Source organism: Mytilus californianus, unplaced genomic scaffold (genome assembly GCF_021869535.1).
Source record: "Mytilus californianus isolate M0D057914Y unplaced genomic scaffold, xbMytCali1.0.p SCAF_7, whole genome shotgun sequence".
Taxonomy (NCBI): Eukaryota; Metazoa; Mollusca; class Bivalvia; order Mytilida; family Mytilidae; genus Mytilus; species Mytilus californianus.
The window spans coordinates 41,001,898-41,020,912 of NW_026262723.1; the positions used below are offsets into that span (position 1 = coordinate 41,001,898).

The window sequence follows — 19,015 nt, forward strand, 5'->3', positions numbered from 1 at the left end:
CATCTGCGTACAAATTTAATACATTTAATTAAAACATGTTCTACGCTGCATTGAAGACCCATTGGTGGCCTTCGGCTGTTGTCTGCTCTATGGTCGGGTTGTTGTCTCTTTGACACATTCCCCATTTCCATTCTCAATTTTATCTAATCTACTTGCGATTGAAAACATAAGAGTTAGAGGCTAAAGTACTTCACCGATGTTCAAATATATTAAGAATATGCAAATCAAGATAAAAAAAATAATAAAACCTGTGAAAATCGCATGAAATCCAAACGTACGAGACCGGATACATTCACAGCGTAAGCATCTCCTGTTTTGTAAGCGAATTGACTTTATGTCAAAATGTCAAATTAGGGAAATGGAGACAACATGTAAAAGAACTGATCGGGCGACTATCCTGGTATATGAAGATCTAAGACCAAAAAAGAATGTCCTCTTTGAATTGAGACACAAACATTATTAGTAACATAGTGGTGTGCTAGTGACCTAATACGGTATATATGGGGTCAGTAAATTCCATATGGGGTGAGAGCGAAAGTGTGCTAGTGACCTAATACGGTATATATGGGGTCAGTAAATTCCATATGGGGTGAGAGCACAGCTCGAATCCCCATATGGAATTTACTGACCCCCCATATATACCGTATTAGGTCACTAGCACACTATGTAACGAATTTATCTTACCGACTATCTTAACGTGTGAAAATTAGACTAGTGACCTATCAAAATGAGCAAGTCTTCAATGCCGTTAAAATTAAGAAACTTCTTCCATTGATCCTACAAAAACAGATGCCAACAATAACAGCTTGTTAGGTTTAAATGTGTTTTATGAATTTATTTCAATCTTCATCATCAATTTCTTCGTCTGTTGAAACCTTAAAGATTTTTTCTCAGTACCGTTTTGTTTTTATAAAGGGACATAACACCACTACTAACCGTGTATGAAATAAGCCCCGCCTCCCTACTAACCTAATATGGCATATACACGGATTCCACGCGGACGCTTTTAACCAATCATATTCCTAGAAATGTATAGGAGGTAAGATAAATGATAATATGGGTATTCCAATACCTGCTGGTAAAGTTTCTGCGTCTAGAACACACCACTGCTATGTATCAATTGAGATGTGTAAGCGTCATACAATGGAGTTTATGGTGTGTTACTACTGAGATATAAAATGGAAAAGTGTCACGCTCGTCCAAGATCATCTGTGTCAATATCAAGTGAGAGATCCAAATATGAAGCAAACCATCTAGTTTCGGTTGTATCCTTAATTCTTATACAGATTGATTTTTTGTGTGTTATTCTAGTATGACCAATTCGGCATATACAAATAAAACACTTATTTTTTTCGGAGAGGACAATTCTGAGCAATATAGATTCTGCCCAATCTATTAAACGGACCTTTTTCAACATATGAAATTATTTAAAGTTTTTCCAAAATTTGGTAGTATTTGATAATTTACTAACGTGAAAAAGCCTGTTGATTATGTTGTACCTGTTTTAACACATACCTTGTCAGTTCGATATTTTAGAACAAAATATTCTGGATATCTTTATTGGTTAACAACGTAATTATCAAATGGAAAATCAGCCAATGAAGATACGTTATTTATATTTAGAAAAAAAACAATGAAATTAATACCTTAGTGTTTTCATATTCTGAAACTGCTAATTTTAGAAATATTGTCTAGCTTGTGACGTTACATACACGTATACTCTAAATTTGATAAATCTTAGAAATATGACACACATACTTGTTAATGACATAATATCGGGTTTTTATTTTTACTGTTTCAATTGTATATTAACTACGCATGAAAATATATTATATTATAACGATAATCTTACATAGACAGATCTTATAGTCGAACAATCATATTTCATATAATTATTTAATACTGTACCAAGAATATGAATGATAAAAAATCATTTTTTTTATGAATGAACGAAGAAGTTCTGAAAGAAATTCAAATTATTGTGCATTTCAGGAAATTATACCACTCCCATGTAATTAATTTTATAAACTGGCAAAATGTCAAATTATTTCAACTAGAAATTAATTGTCATCAATCTCAAATCATTTTCCTTTCAATAAACGATTTAATAAAAGCATAAAGTTCAACAAGCGTATTGAAACTTCAAAAGGGTGGCGGGAAAATTTAACTAATTTGAAATAAAAGTAGACCACAATTAATAACTAATTTCCTTTACATTGCTAAGCTTGATTTGATCCATTGTTATCCTTTAAAATTTTCACCTTATTCCCATTCAGAAAATTCGTAGAGCATAATGTTTTGATTCCGTATTATATAAAATACAATCCCTTCAAGCTGACATTTCAGTTCAAAGAAAAACACAGGATCACATCCCATAATAATAATAATCAACATGATGAAAGTTTCCTTCAAACATTGATTAATTTGCGAAACGTCTAATGACAATTATCTAACATACATTGACAAGTAGTTTCATTACAACATGTATAATGTAATTAACACTTTATACAAATTTCGTGCGTCCGATGCGGTTTTCTTGATTTAAGCTCAGTCCTCAACATTTGAAAACAAAGGATGCGTAAATACGCTACTAAGGGGTGTTTAACGACATTGACTACATATGAGGGTCTCACATGGTCGGATATAAATATGTGAGGTAACAGTCGGCTTTTTTTATGAATAGTTGTATTTAAGACCAATGGAAGTCGGAAACTGCATGGCAGGACTATTCTTTTATTCATTAAAGTTGTTAGAACGGCGTTTAGAATTGAAACACATCTACAACATGTTTAGATCTAAACGTGTTTAGGAAAGCGTTTAGGATCTAAACGGATATTCACGTAAACACATTGAAACCTAAACATGTTTAGAATTTAAACGTGTTGCAGTTTTATTATCTGTGAATGTTATCAGTAAGCTAAACATTAAGTAGCATCTAAACACTTCTGAAACACTTTCTTAAACACCTAAACACATTATACCACTTCATTACTGATTTCACCTTTTTACTCGATGTTCCTTTATTTTCCAACGTATTCTGTGACACTATCTCGGTTTTATTGAAATGAAAATTATGGAACAGATAATTATATTTACAAATCAGTCCCAAGTATGAGTCAATATATATATGTTCCTGGTATGAGCTACTTATGAGAACAATTCATATCATCTTCCCCAACTGAGTTCCGCGGCCCTTTTTTGTGTTGTAAGATTATAGATTTGCTATCAATTAAAATTTCTGTATGTTAATATAAGCAATTACTTTTTTTTACTGAATCTTGATAGTATTTATAAGGAAGATATGAGTGAATATTTTCTCTAATTTCCGGAGTCGTTGTCCGACTATGATCTGATTTTATTAAACGAACAGAGTTATCTTTCTTGGTAATTTGATACAGACGCCTTCAGACCCGCCAAAGACAAACAAAATTTAAAACAATGGATCCCATCAACCAAGCAAATATATCTATGGACGATGCAACAGATACAGAACATCTTATTAGAATATTGACGGAATCAAAAGCCAGCTTAACAATTATTACAGTAGCAGAAGGTAAGCAAATCCAGATTTCGTAAAAAGGGGGGTGGGGCACAAAACAGGCTTAGTTAGGAATATGTGCATTAAACTGTTAACCTATATGTATCTCTTTAAGGTGTCCAGACCCCCTTCCCCTCATTGTTCCGACTCTGATATTGTTGATAGGAGCAAACATTTAATTCGGGGGGGGGGGGGGGGTCTTGTATCCTCGTCTCATGGGTTTTCGTGCTATTAAGAATGCTTTGTGACGTCGCTGTAAGACTTCAAAGCAAAAAAATAAAATAGCCTTTCAAGACGTCATAATTAATTGGACTATAGTAGTACCGTTGTAGTTCACTGAATTTTCAGAAGAAACAGTCAGTCCATCATGTCTATGCACACATTTTATTAATGTATGAATCTTTGGTTTTGTTTGTGAAACATCATTGAGTTTTTATTTACATTCTGTATAGGTAACAGTATTCGTCCCTGTACATAAAATCATAGTTTCATGTATTTTAACTTTGCAAGAAATAAGATCCCAATGGCCCATAGTGCAACATCTTTTACACATATAAACACTGAAATTATAGTTACACTACATTTGTTAAAGAGAAACTAAGAATACCAAAAGAACATTCAAAATCATAAGTTGAAAATAAACTGACAATACCAAAGGATCATTCAAACTCGTAAGTCAAAAATTAACCGACAAGTTATTAATATATTTTATTTAAACCTTTAAATAAATTTAATAATTTGTTTGTATGTATTTATAGGACTGTGACACAGTAGTGGGAATGAAATCCCTAGAATATAGATCAAATCGAAGAAAAGATCAGATATAAAACAATGAAGAAAGAAAAGGATGACTTAATTTCAAAAGCAGATGTAAGTAAAAATATATAAGTATATTATTAAGTAGCCAATAGAACTATAATACATTGTAATATGATTGAAAAATGAAGGTTAATTCATACTCTAGTATATATCCTGTTGAAAATAGAAAAATTGGTAATTCTAAAAAAAATATATTACAAATAAGAGAAAAGACTGTAGCTCTCAGAAATCGAGGATTTTGTTTTAAAAATATAAAAAAAACTTACATGCTATATTGTTCCCTTTGATTTATTTGTCTATCATGTGTACATGGTTTAAAGTTTTGTCTTTTTAACTACAATTTGTATTTTTCTTTTGCAAGAATCTTTTGAGAACCTTTGTTTAATGTATTTTAATATAAGAATAAGTGACTGTTGCACTACAAATGTACATGTACTTGAAGGTTTCATTTTTTCGTTTCAGTTTACAAATGTTCACCTGACAACCAAGAGCCTTTATCATTCAAAAGAAGATAGTTCCGTAATGAACAATTCCTGTATGATAGGAGATGGACTGACTATTTCTGTTTTGTTGAGGATAAAATTCATGTGATTTTACATTTTCCTGTTAATGACTATATATGGCAAATTCTCTTTATTAAATCTATTAACACTTATGAAATTGGTGATGAAAATGTTATAATTTTTCAAGGGAAAATAATGTAAACTTGTTATTGTTTCTCATAAATCTGTACAGATTATATCAAGATTTATAATTGTATTTTTTGTTTGCTTTAAGTGAGACTTTTAAATAAAATATTGAAATAATTTGAATAGATTGTATGTTATCCTCAAGTCTGGAATAAAAAAACAAAATAAAAGATCCAACCTCCATATTGTATTTAAAAAGGTAAAGGTCCATAAAACCTGACAAAATCAAACACTTGACTACATAAACCAACAGAACAAATGGAAGCAAACCTGTTATATTCCTGACTTCGTACAGGCATTTTCCTTTAAAAATAATGGTGGGTTAAACTTGGTCTTATGGTTTACAGACTTTTCTTAGGCCTCCAGGAAGAATAAAAATTAAAAATGTGTAACCCTATTATTATTGTTATTAATATCATTACCGCAGTTTTCTAGCTTTAGTATTTTGTATTGACGAGGACAAATGATGGTAAAAATAATTACAAGGACATTTAAGCAGATTTGTACACTTGAATTGTATATTCTACAATATTATACAATGCACTATTAGTATCCAATCTGTAGTGCTGTACCACTAGTAGTTCCTGTAAAATCATAGTACTAGTAGCCTAACAGAAGGTCTAAACATCTGACATCTAAACACTTGTTGGAATCTAAACACTTGTTAAAATCTAAACATGTTTAGATGCTAAACGTGTTTCAAAACGTACACAGAAAAAGTGTTTAGATTTGTGTTTAGAATCTAAACACTGTTTTTACAGTGGAAGTTTGTTTCTTACTTAAAATGTATGTATTTCTAAACTCTTATACAAGGCGCTTAGACCAAGGTAGGCAAATAAATGGTTGAAGGAATTCTTCAAAGTAATGATTTGCATGTAAACCAATTTCTATTGCAATTACTGGATTCACTTTGATCAGATTGGACAGGATCAAAGCATAACAATGCACATGCATAGGAAGTTATATGTAATCAGAAGGCTCAGAAAATTGAATGACTGCATGAACTGATCTGAAAATAACTTTGCTCAAAGAAGGTTGAACCTTTTTTCTAGTACAAATTACACAATCAGTCAATAGAGAAAGTAAAATAACAAAAAGACCGAACTCCAAGGAAAATTCTAAATGAAAAGTCCCTTATCAAATGGCAAAATCAACAGCTCAAACACATCAAACGAATGGAAAACAACTGTCACATTCCTGACTTGGTACAGGCATTTCATTAATTATAACTTATTCTTATTTTAATGTTATCTAAATACAAATTATCGGTATTGTCGAAGGCAAGGCACAATTGACTCATGGCGAATTAATACCCTCATGAACTAGCATATCAATAAACGAAAGTGCGAGATTAATGTTAAAGAATAAGCGACCCTTCGATATATAAAAAAAAAATCTAAAGGCCATATTACAGATGTCTATGAATTATGACGAGCTCTAAATTGGAACGAGACTTAAATCAAACAAATTTATAACTATCAAAGACCTGTCATCAGCACCACTTTAATTTTCCAATTACAAAAAAAAAAAATACGCAATATAAATTCAGACATCAAGTGAAGAGGTTCTGGACTTGAGACAAGCACATGAAGATGTGAAGCAGTTTTAACTAGTTTTTTTCGTAATCAAACATCCTACAATTATCTTACTTAGTAGACTCACAGGATGCAGTAATCACGATTTCAGAGACAATGATAAAAAACACAGCTTGGCTTGATGATACCATATCAAATTATTTAATAGTACTCAGAATTATTTTTAGAACCGACTTATTTCTGAACCTTTTCTGTCACGTTGTCATTTTAATAACCATTAGAGAGCTGCATGATGAGTATGAAATTTGATAATTGAACCTTTGCCCTATAAACACACTCCTTCAAGACAATACGTTGGGTGAACCTTGTTCGTTATTCAATTCGGCAGAAGGGTTCAGTAATGGATCTTTCCCATATTGACTTAGTTATGTGTAAATGACTACGACGGAATATATATCATTAATTTTTTATAGTTAGTCCCTGACGGTATCATTCTCTCAGTGGTCAATATTTTATCATAAACCATGATTTATTACGTATAATTTAAAAATCTCAGCTGATAATTTTTTTAAAGGTTACAATTTCTGTAGGTTAAGTTTCCCCAGAAGGAGCTGATTATTTTTTTGGTTATATACCTCCGCATGCATTTACAGTTGGTTAACTTCTTAGCTACATTAGTGACGGTAAATCCAGATGTGCATCGTAAGTGGCGAAAACAGTCCGTTTCACTGCGTTTCCGTACTGAAGATTTTTATTATTATTCGATAAAAAAAGAGTTTGACCCAGTTGGAAATTGTGATAAATAAGTTCAAAGGCAGTTTGATTAACATTCGGGGTCATTAAGAATAACGTGACTACAGATAGGTCGGTAAATGAACTTGGGTATCAAACTTTGTTTGCAGATATCTAACCATTTGTTAAATATATTATTACTGTCTCGTATAAATGGCCTTTTTACAGTAAGCAATAAAGTAAATTTCTTTGATCTTGGTTTTGCTATTTGCTGATAAAAGAACATCAAAATCTTACTTTTGGGATTGTCTGATTTTGTAATTTAGATTTAATAAATACTAAAAGATCTCTCCAATTTATTTGTCTGAATCATCTTACAAAAGCTTTTTTTATTTCTATCACAGCATTGCATTCTCTTTTAGGTCTTATATTGATCTTTATATAACTTTTCATGTCAATACTGGTGTCATTTACGGTACATGAAAACTGTCGTCTGGTGTCAATGCCGGTACATGAAAACTTTCGTCTGGTGTCATTGACGGTACATAAAAACTGTCGTCTGGTGTCAATGATTGTACATGGAAGCTGTCGTCTGGTGTCATTGATGGTACATGAAAACTGTCGTCTGTTGTCAATGACGGTACATGAAATCTGTCGTAATGTCTTTATCACACTCTTTTTATGTATCACCAATGATTACTTCATTTAAACAAAATAATTTATTTTTCAAAACTCTAAACGTTGTATTTGAATATAGTTTTTATGAAGTTGTGTCACATTGTTAAAGATTTCGCACCATAATAGACCACGTGGTTGCTAAAATTTCCAGCATCTAAGCAAACACCGACTTTGTTTACTTTGAAAATCCTAATAGGCAGTCTATAAGTATTGGCTATGCTATATATTAATATAAAGATCACAAACTTTCGAGATATGTTCTCAAATATTACACGTAGAGATGAAATCATTTCGCGAGATATAACCAATCAATAAATCTAAAATATTATCATTGTTTTAATAAGTGTTCAGATTACTTAGGACCGTCAGTTTATTTATAAAAAAAACTTAACATGTGAAGAGGGGCTTTCATATCTTACGGGATATAGTGTCTTTGAACATTTTAACAAGGCGTTATGGTGATATGTAGGACTTTACTACGAATGTTTTTGTCCTTTGATGGATAGTTGTTTCATTTGCAATCAGGAACACATTCTCACGAGAAGCGTCTGTTTGCTGTATGGGATGTATAAATACGCAACCACGTCTGGTCGGAAAGGATGTGTTAAATCGAGGAGATTATATAAGATATAATATATTAGCATCTTTTGTAATATCTTGTCTCATTTAGGGAGATACCACGCTCTTTGCACGTTAAAGAACAAGTGGAACAACTCTTTGAGGGGTCTATAGGTTGCCATTTGCAAGGTACACTGTTTGCCCCAATCTAATATGCCCTCTATATTTAGTGGCAATACTACTTTTCCGTCCTTCATTCCGGCCGATACACATCGCATAATCTGACCATTGTATTTGTTGTTAATGAATTCTTGTCCGGATTATGCATGAAAAATTTGCCACTGGATGTTAAGCAAACAGCTTTCAATCAATCATACAACATCCAGTTTTTATGTCATCAGTTATTTTTTCAATGAAAAATAAAGAATCTTTATGATTTAATGAATATATATATATCAGGTTAAGGAGGGATAATTGCGAATAGTACCAGTCGAGAGAAAGCAAAATTTCTTGAACCACATAAATTCTACTCAAGGCTGATATTTTACGCATATTCTCCTCCTGCACATGATATATCTGTTTAATTACACCGAATATCAATAGTGATTGTAAAAATTAAACATCAAATACACTTTCGCAACCGCACTTCATAAAGCGACCAAATTATCGAGCGATTCCATGAAAGGTAAAACAGGGAAACTGTTGTAAGGTGTATTTCTTAAATAAAATGAAAGGATAATGAATTAATTTAAAAGCGTTTTTTGTTTCTTTGTAAAAACGTTTTCAGATGCATAACTGTCAAAATTGGTTTGAATTTTTTTAAACACGTTATTTATTACAGAGATTTCCAAAAGAAACTTTACTGCATTGATAGTAACAGGAATAAAGGTTTATAAGACCAAGTGGTTTCAGAATAATAATCTTCTGAGCTTTATTAATTACTACTAAACTTCCTGTTGATGCGTAAAAGGATTGTTTTTGTTATTGACTAGGCAGTGATCTATCTACATGACAGGTTCCGACCAAACAGCCATCGACACAACCAAAGCATTGTTCTTAATACTTATACAATACAGATAACAGAAAAAAAGTATTTATTATTACCAAAGGACTGGCAAACTGAGTAAAAACACAGACAATAAACATAAGAGATAATCCTTGAACTGACAGTGTCACAGGTTTCAATCAGAACATTTATTACTGAACATATTGATGTACTTTCTGTGAATAAACCAGATAATTTAGCACATAATGTCTCTAAAAATAGTAATCTTTTACTTGTTTATTTGCGTTTTAATTGCTGTTTTATTATTTTGTAGAGAAAACAATTCACAGGAGGATTTGTTAATGGATATAGCATATAAATTTTACATGAGAATTGGAACTCATGGATAAATCGTCTAAACTATGCAATATTTCACAACAAAATACTAAACATTAATTGCATATCGTTTTTCCCACATTTAAACACCCTGAAGTCTTATGAAACCCTAGACGTTCTTATTTGCTAATTCAGATGGCTTAAACGTTTATTCCTTGAATACGTTTTAGAACACAAAAACGGCTTATTGTACACATCAATATTAACAGAAAAAAAACTAGCCTGATATATTCAAGTACTTTTTTTCTTTTCTTTTTCATCTAGATAACCCCCACCCCGTTGGCCCGTGGTCGTCTCGAGCGTTAAGGGTCATTGGTTTGATTCTCGGCCAGGTCAAACAAACCAAACGACATTTAGGAGAAAAACAAAGACTGCTCAGCTCTAATTCCGAATTATTAACGTCTCCTCGGAGACGTTATTAAGAGCTGAACGATGGACAGTCTGCGGGCTGAATGCTTCTTACTACCTGATTGGAAGATATTACTGAGACGTTAATAATTAAAGTTCGTTGATTGGTTGGGACAATCCAAACCTAGTAAATGTCTTTTAAAACCGTAGAGTATCGGACTTGAACTCTCTATTTTAGCAATTAGATTTTGCATGGTTACCAATCATGCATATCGGTACACAGTACACAGGTAACACTTATCTATGAATAGCGGAAACTCCTGAAATCCTGTAAACGCACATGTGATCTTTAATCTTAACATTCTATCCAGTCGCTCACACAGGGACTCGGTTAGCAGATTAAAATTTTGTTTATCAATGTTTTTCAAATCTTTTTTCGTATTTCCTGTCTATTTGTATTACATTATTAACGTTTTTAACGTTGGCATAAATATTTTTTGTTTTCTAGCAATGTGCAGTTTACTATGATCTACGATCCATATCCGTATACTGAAAAATCCAGGAAAAACGAAGAAGATTTGAAAAACATTGATAAACAAAATTTTAATCTGCTAACGGATAAACCGAGTCCCTGTGGTCGCTCACTGTTACGTACATCTTATGTACACATACTTAGGAAAACATCGTGCTTTTTCTTAGGTTATAAATATTTATATACTTAGTAAGATAATCCAAAGACAAACAAAATGAAAAAGGGAGATATCCAAATCAGATATCTTCGAATAAATATTAATTTAAACTGGGATCTTTATCTCGGAAAAGGGGGGGGGGGGGTGGCGACCTTTTCATGGTAAAAGCCGAGATATCTGGTATAAGAACATAGTACCCTAGAGTATGGAACGCCACAGCTGTCTTATGTGGAACTCTGATATTACTTTATGTTGTTTTATTATTACTTGATGATATTTTGTCTTTACTTAATATGGTTTTGACATTACGTAATGATGTTTTGATATAACTCAATATGGAATAGTCATTACTTAATGATATTTCGATATTACACGATATGGTTTCGTATTGACTTGATATAGTTTTGTCATTACTCATTATGGTTTTGTCATTACTCGATGTGGTTTCACCATTATTTAATGTGGTTGTGTCATTAGTCAATGTGGTTTTAAAATTACTTGATGTGAATGTGACTTAACGTTATGTAGTTGTTTCATTACATGATGTGGTTTTGTTATTTTGTAATGATGATTTGCCTATTCTTTATATGGTTTTAACATTACGTAATGATTTTTCAAAATTTGACGATTTTACACTACATGATGTGTTTGTTTCATTATTTGATGTGGTCCTGTCATTCTTTGATGTGGTTATCCCATTACTTGATGAGGTAAAATCACGTGACCAATTCGGAAAAAAATATGTTCTATTTTTAAACAGATTTCAATTTATCATTTGTTTAATGTGCTTTCGATGGGTATCGCTATCCATTGAGTTAAAGTTCAAATTAAAGTTCGAGTGTTTGTTCAGAGTTATTTGGTATGAAAAGGGGAACGGTAGACAATAATAAGAAAAAAAGTATGAAAAGTTTACAGTATTTCGTACATAATTGGGATATCAATAAGTTTTCAAACGGAAGCAGTATTTTTGTAATAAATTTGTAAAATATTCCACGGAACCCTGTGTCTCGCCTGATATTGCTGCTGTAAGTGTAAAAGTATCATGTCGATCGGCTGTACACTTATCTATACATTTATCGGTAAAAACTAAATTAAAAAAAAAATGTTTTTCTGTAGATGCTTTTTCTTGAAATTGAGGAATAACTCCTATGCAAGTTTTAAAACACTTCATGGGGGTTTACAAAGGAGTAGGTCCGGTAAGGGCCGATTTTGGCCTCAAATTTCAGGTTCATCTGACGAAAGATTTTGGACACTTTTTAAACACTTAACTGTCTATTTCAGTCGATTCAATTAGTTTATGTGAAAAATTTTAACTGATTTAGTCATTAAAAACGCTCCGATTTAAGCTTAGATATGAAAGATCTATCAAATATGACTAAAAATGGCACTTTTCAGATGGTTTTTGTCAAAAATGAAAGTGGCCGCATCCGTGTTCATCCTCAACCTTTATATATGTTATGTATTATCATCAAATACAACTTACATTTCAATATTAAGAATGAACACAAATGCGGCCACTTTCATTTAAAACGGAAACCGTCTAAAATTTAACTAAAACGCTAAATTTGTGAAAATTTCAGTAATTTAGCATGACTTGATGATTCTAGTACCCAATATATGTGCATTGAATTGTCAAAAACAGCCCATATTTATGTAGCAGAAGCATTATACTTTCCATTAAATAACTAAAAGTTTACATTTTAACAATTTTGTAAAACTGCTATATTTTGGGGCCAAAAAGGGGTCTTACTGGACCTACTCCTTTATCATGTCAAAACAGATTAATTCGGTTTTATTTAACTAAAACAAAACTGTATGGTTTTCAACAATAAGCAAAACTTATACCATATAGTAAGCTATAAAAGGTCCCGAAATGAAAAATGTAAAAAACTAGAAACCTAACGATCTATAGATGGATAGATAGATAGATACTTTATTCTCTAAAAACTAAAAACTAAAAACTAATTACAAGTTTACAGAGAAACATACAATATAAATACAGATACAATAGTTGAGGTAAACAAATACAGTATGATATTCTAAAAGTACAAAATTATGATGGCATACATGTTTAGTAACATGTATAATGAAAGGTTAAAATCAATAGAAATAAAAAAAAAAATGGAGACGCCGACGCCGACGCCACTATCGACGACGAAATATAGGTTTGTTGTGTCTCACTGCCGCTACATTGATGTCGCAGGCTCGACACAAATCAAAAGACTTGAACTTTATTGTTAAAAAATGAAACACTTTAAATCAACTCACACTAAAGTTACAGGGAAACGGGGGGAGGGGGCTCGGACTTAGCGACAAAGCATAAATACTATAAAATAAGAATTTTCCGAATTTTGTTTTAGCGAACTTATATGAATATCAATCTTTTATTTGTAATCAATTGAATTCCCTTATCTACCTCCTCGCACTAATTGAAAAATAAACTTTTTTGGAATATCTGTTTCATATGTGACGACGGACATGTTCCAGTGGTCGTAACCATAATACCGTTATCTTTTCCTTGAATGTGAACTACCAAATAAAACCAAATCACTGGATTTGTACTTCCTTGAATAACACGACGGGTGCCTTTCTGGAGCATCCGAGATCACCCCGATGGATTTATATTACCCAGTCATACCGATCTATTGAGTCAGCCAAATGAAACTGTTTTGTATGCCACCGCAACTGAAAGTTGGGGGCATATATTATCCCTGGCCGTCCGTCCGTCTGTCCGTCCCATTATGGATATATAGTTATTCCGCATAACTCCTCCTACAGTTTGAATCCTAGGAAGTTTTCACTCTGCTGGCTGTTTGTACAATTATTGAAGGTGTGCATGTGGTCAGGGTTTTTATTTTTATGATCTTTTGCTCTTTTGGGAGATAATTGAAGTTTTTTTTGTCATTTTTGGGATATAAGCGGTTAATTTAAATGAGTTGAGTGCGGGGGCATCACTTTGTCTAGTTTACATTTTTTTCTCGTTTTTTGCTGTTACACAACTGTAACAGTCCGATGTAAGGTTAGGATTTAGCTCTCACATACATGTTAAACTCCACCACGTGCACTTTCTTTATGTACCTGCCCCAAGTCAGGAGCATGAAGTTCAATTGTTGTTGTTGTATAAATGAACGTCATTTTTTTGTAGATTGTTTAAATATAAATAAGACCGTTTGTTTTGTCGTTTGAATTTTTTCACATGGTGCATGATGGCCTTTTGTAGCTGACTATACGGTGTGTTGAAGGCTGTACGGTTGCCTATATATGATTTCTTACACCCACTGCATTTAAACACTGGTGGATAGTTGTCTCATTGTCAATCACACCACATCTAACTTTATTTCAACTTCTATGTTGCGTTTTGTATACTATAACATTGTTTATCTTTTGTACGCATACCCAGGAGCCCTCTTTTCGGACACCCGAGCAAAAGTCCTTGTTCCGCGATAGAAAATTTAATTACGAACTCAAATAAGATAGCTCGAATTTCAACTCAAAATCTTAATTAATCTGAATGAGACTTAAATTCGAATCTTACTCAAACTCAAAAAGTGACTCAAATTTAATGTTGTAACTAGAACTCTATCTTTAAATGTGACTCAAACTCAAAGTTCAACTCGAAACTCAGTGCTAACAAAAACTTTAATTCTAATAATGACTTGAATTCTAAATCGAAGACTAACTCAAAGTATAACTCAAACAGTAACCCGAACTTTAATTTGAACTCTAATTCAATGGATGGCCACACTCATCCAGGGCACATACAACATGGAAATCTATCTAAAAATAGAACAGGTTTTTCCGAATTGGTCACGTGATTTTACCTCATCAAGTAATGGGATAACCACATCAAAGAATGACAGGACCACATCAAATAATGAAACAAACACATCATGTAGTGTAAAATCGTCCAATTTTGAAACATCATTACGTAATGTTAAAACCATATAAAAAATAGGCAAATCATCATTACAAAATAACAAAACCACATCATGTAATGAAACAACTACATAACGTTAAGTCATATTCACATCATTCACATCAAGTAATGTTAAAACCACATTGACTAATGACACAACCACATTAAATAATGGTGAAACCACATCGAGTAATGACAAAACCATATTGAGTAATGACAAAACTATATCAAGTCAATACGAAACCATATCGCGTAATATCGAAATATCATTAAGTAATGACTATTCCATATTGAGTTATATCAAAACATCATTACGTAATGTCAAAACCATATTAAGTAAAGACAAAATATCATCAAGTAATAATAAAACAACATAAAGTAATATCAGAGTTCCACATTAGACAGTTGGGGCGTTCCATACTAGAGATCAAATTTTTTTTTGAGGTTCAATCTTTAATCTAAGTTTGTCTTATATCACCTAATTTTCTCGACATCATCAAATATCATGAAGCTTAAATAAAGACATATTCTACCTCTCAATACAAATGATAAGTATGATAAAAGCAATTATACATGTATACTATCATATTTCAGCAGTGCTTAATTTCTATGAAAGATTTTAAAGGAGATGTGAAGTATACGTAATTAATTTAGACAGCAACCAAATTAAACATCAAACAAAACAATTTACTTCTAAAATTCAACCTACGGTCTTCTACAATGGACATGTCATTACAATATTTAAAGTTTGTAATCCTCCCGAGTCTAGCTATGATATATAGAATAGTTGTGAATACATGTGAAACTAGACAAAGCGATGACCCCGCACTCCACTCTGAAGTAACTGTTTTATAACAAAGTCAATGTGAGACTTTCTTTGAGATATTATTGTGTCTGGAAGACACAAATTATACCCCCGCAGATGCAAAGTTTTATTTTGCAATACACAAAGTTGAGCATGGAAGCATGGGGGTTTATAGTTCACTGTAGGAGGACCTCTTATACTGCAAGTAAATACTCCAAAAATGACAAAGGAGTAGGCCCAGTAAGACCCCTTTTTGGCCCCAAAATATAGCAGTTTTACAAAATGTTAAAATGTAAATTTTTAGCTATTTATTGGAAAGAAATATACTTCTGTTACATAAATGTGGGCTGTGTTTGACAATACAATGCACATGTATCGGGTACTAGCATCATTAAGTCATGCTAAATTACTGAAATCTTCGAAATTTTAGCATTTTGGTTAATTTTTAGACGGTTTCCGTCTGAAATGGAAGTGGCCGCATTTGTGTTCATTCTTAATATTTAAATGTAAGTTGTATTTGATGATAATACATAACATATATAAAGGTTGAGATTGAACACGGATGTGGCCACTTTCATTTTTGACAAAAACCATCTGAAAAGTGACATATTATGGCATATTTGATAGATTTTTCATATTTAAACTTGAATTTGAGCGTCTTAAATGACTAAATCAGTTCAAATCTTTCACATAAACTGATTGAATCGACTGAAATAGACACTTAGGTAATTAAAAAGAGTCCAAAATCTTTCATCAGATGAACCTGAATTTTGAGGCCAAAATCGGCCCTTACCGGACCTACTCTTTTCAACTATCTCCCAAAAGAGCAATTATTAATAAAAATCAAAACCCTGACCACATGCACACCTTCAATATATGTACAAACAGCCAGCAAAGTGAAAACTTCCTAGCATTCAAACTGTAGGAGGAGTTATCTGGAATAGCTGTATACCCATAATGGGACAGACGGATGGACGGAAGGACGGACGGACAGGGCTAAAACAATATGCCCCCAACTTTTAGTTGCGGGGGCATCAACATAATATCTTAATAGCAAAAAATGAATATTACTTAAAACAATGAGCAAGGTCAAGAACTAATTTCTAGTAGTTGTTTTGAGGTTTATTGACCATTTATACTATATATATGCTATATGAGAGAATGAGAAATAAAAGAAATTATAAATTTCAAATACGATTATCAAAAGATTATTTCAATCCAGTATGTTAAGCTTTGAAGGATTCGTACGATAAGGACCTTATTTGACACCCAACATTAAACGATATACTGCTTAATTACGTGTTTGGTCAAATTTGTTGATTTATAGGCAAGGCTATTCTGAATGAATTAATCTACAAAGCGAGAACACTTTCCACTTTCATCAGCTAAGAGACGGCTAGCTTTTTTAGAAAAGCTTTTACTTGTGTTGTCGGATAGGATGACATTTCATCTTGAGCACTTACTATCACGTTAAAACTCTGTCTTAGAATGTGGGTCTTATACAAACCAGGGTTCATATTAATATCACATTAACACGTTTTTGTTCTGATAAAGCATTTTATATTTGACACTGGATACTCAACAAAATTTTTCATCATCTTATAGAAAATATTTTGAAAATGAAACACCAGACAGAATTCGTAGGTTTTCACTCATCTCTGTCTCATATGTGCGATATATGTGCAGTAAAGCAAATAATTCATATTTATATACTAGTATTTAAAGATGATGATGATGATGATGATGATGATGATGATGATGATGATGATGATGATGATGATGATGATGATGGATGACTGCTTAGTCCAGCAGCAAATTGATATGCACATTCAGGACGAGAACATTCTAATGTAATATGAATGTTTACCATGCTTTCTACTAGAGTCGGATTTTTAACGTGCTAGTTCCCAGGAAGACATGTCAGCTTACCCGACACATTATTCTGACTCCGAGCCTACCAGTCTTTGCTCTTACTCCTTAATGCCGCGTGTTTAGCGGAGAAGCAGCGGTTATATTTATATATTTAAAGAGGAATGTGAGCAGTACTGAATACAGGAACTGAAGCTGACGTAGAATGATGCATTAAATCGTTTATCCTGTAATGTGTTTCAGGCTTTTGTATTGACTGATCTTGTCTGAATATGTTAGAAAAAAAATGGACCTGTATTCTTTGATAGATTGATGTTAGGTTGTCTGTACTTCAGTTTGCAGAAAAAGATTTAAATTCTTTAAAAACGACTCATTATTTAGCGATTAGTCACATAGTGAAAATAGTTTTAGTTGAAGCATTTTCTATTCTCATCACCAGCAGCTAAAAGTTAATATGTTATTGTATACACTGTCAAGTGATTCCTCAGAATGTTAGATGACATATTGGAAATTTCAGTGAGTATAAAATAAGTGTCCCATTGAACAATCAGATAAAGATCAATACTGCAGATAATAGTTGAAATAGAAACTATTTGACATTAAATCCATTTTTCATATGGTGATGTTTTAATATTCAAAATACAATGAACAGGCAGATGACTGAAGTTCGACAAAATGGTCTTATTTGCAACATTAAATATTTGAAAGTGCGATAAACATTAACAAATGTCTTTTGTTCATTCTTTGATTTGGAAATGATAACCTTGGGACTCATGTTATACTATATTAGTTTCTAAAATCAAGTTAAAAATGTCAATTATACGTATAATTAACGACTCAATGTACAGTTAAGGTACTGACTGGTTTTTTTTGTTTTTTTTTGTAGCTTTGATGATTTCCACAATACATGCAGCGTTTAAACAATACATGATTTCTGTAGAAAAAAACATTCGTCTTTTGTTTTAACACGTTTATTTTGTAGTCGTAGAGACCTTGATTTTTTTTCAAACCGCGACTTTTTTAATTAGCTCTAACGCGTCTGTCCATTGATATATCCTTAACATGCAGCCAAGTAATATAAGAATATGATATTGTATGATTGCCAATCACAACTTCCTCTAGAGACCAATGACCTATAAGTTATCAACTATAGATTTCCGAACGTTCTTCAACAATGAGCAAAACCAATACCACAAACAAGCTATAAAAGGTCTCGACATGACAAATGTAAAACAATTCCAATGAGAAAACTAACGGCATGATTTATGTACAAAACAATAAACGAAAAATAAATATGATATACAGCAACAAACTACAACCACCACAGAATTACAGGCTCCTGACTTGGTACTGGCACATAGAGAATGTGATGGATTTAAACATTTTTGAGGACGACAAACCCTCTCCAAACCTGAGACAATAGTGCAACAATATACACAAGAACAAACTGTACAAAAC

At 32.4% G+C, this 19,015-nt stretch overlaps 1 protein-coding gene and 1 long non-coding RNA gene across 3 annotated transcripts in view; one reads left to right on the forward strand and one right to left on the reverse strand.

The window, feature by feature from the left end:
* Window positions 1-19,015, reverse strand: part of LOC127708420 (QRFP-like peptide receptor) — a 70,028-nt gene that overhangs the window by 24,311 nt on the left and 26,702 nt on the right. The gene's annotated exons all lie outside the window — the stretch shown is intronic.
* LOC127708033 (uncharacterized) lies at window positions 3,260-5,163 on the forward strand. 2 transcript variants are annotated; one of them, XR_007985128.1, is made up of 3 exons: window positions 3,260-3,553; window positions 4,297-4,408; window positions 4,820-5,163. It is a non-coding gene; the product is annotated as an uncharacterized LOC127708033 (long non-coding RNA). The 2 variants fall into 2 exon arrangements; XR_007985127.1 differs by lacking the exon at window positions 3,260-3,553 and having other exon boundaries at window positions 3,560-4,408.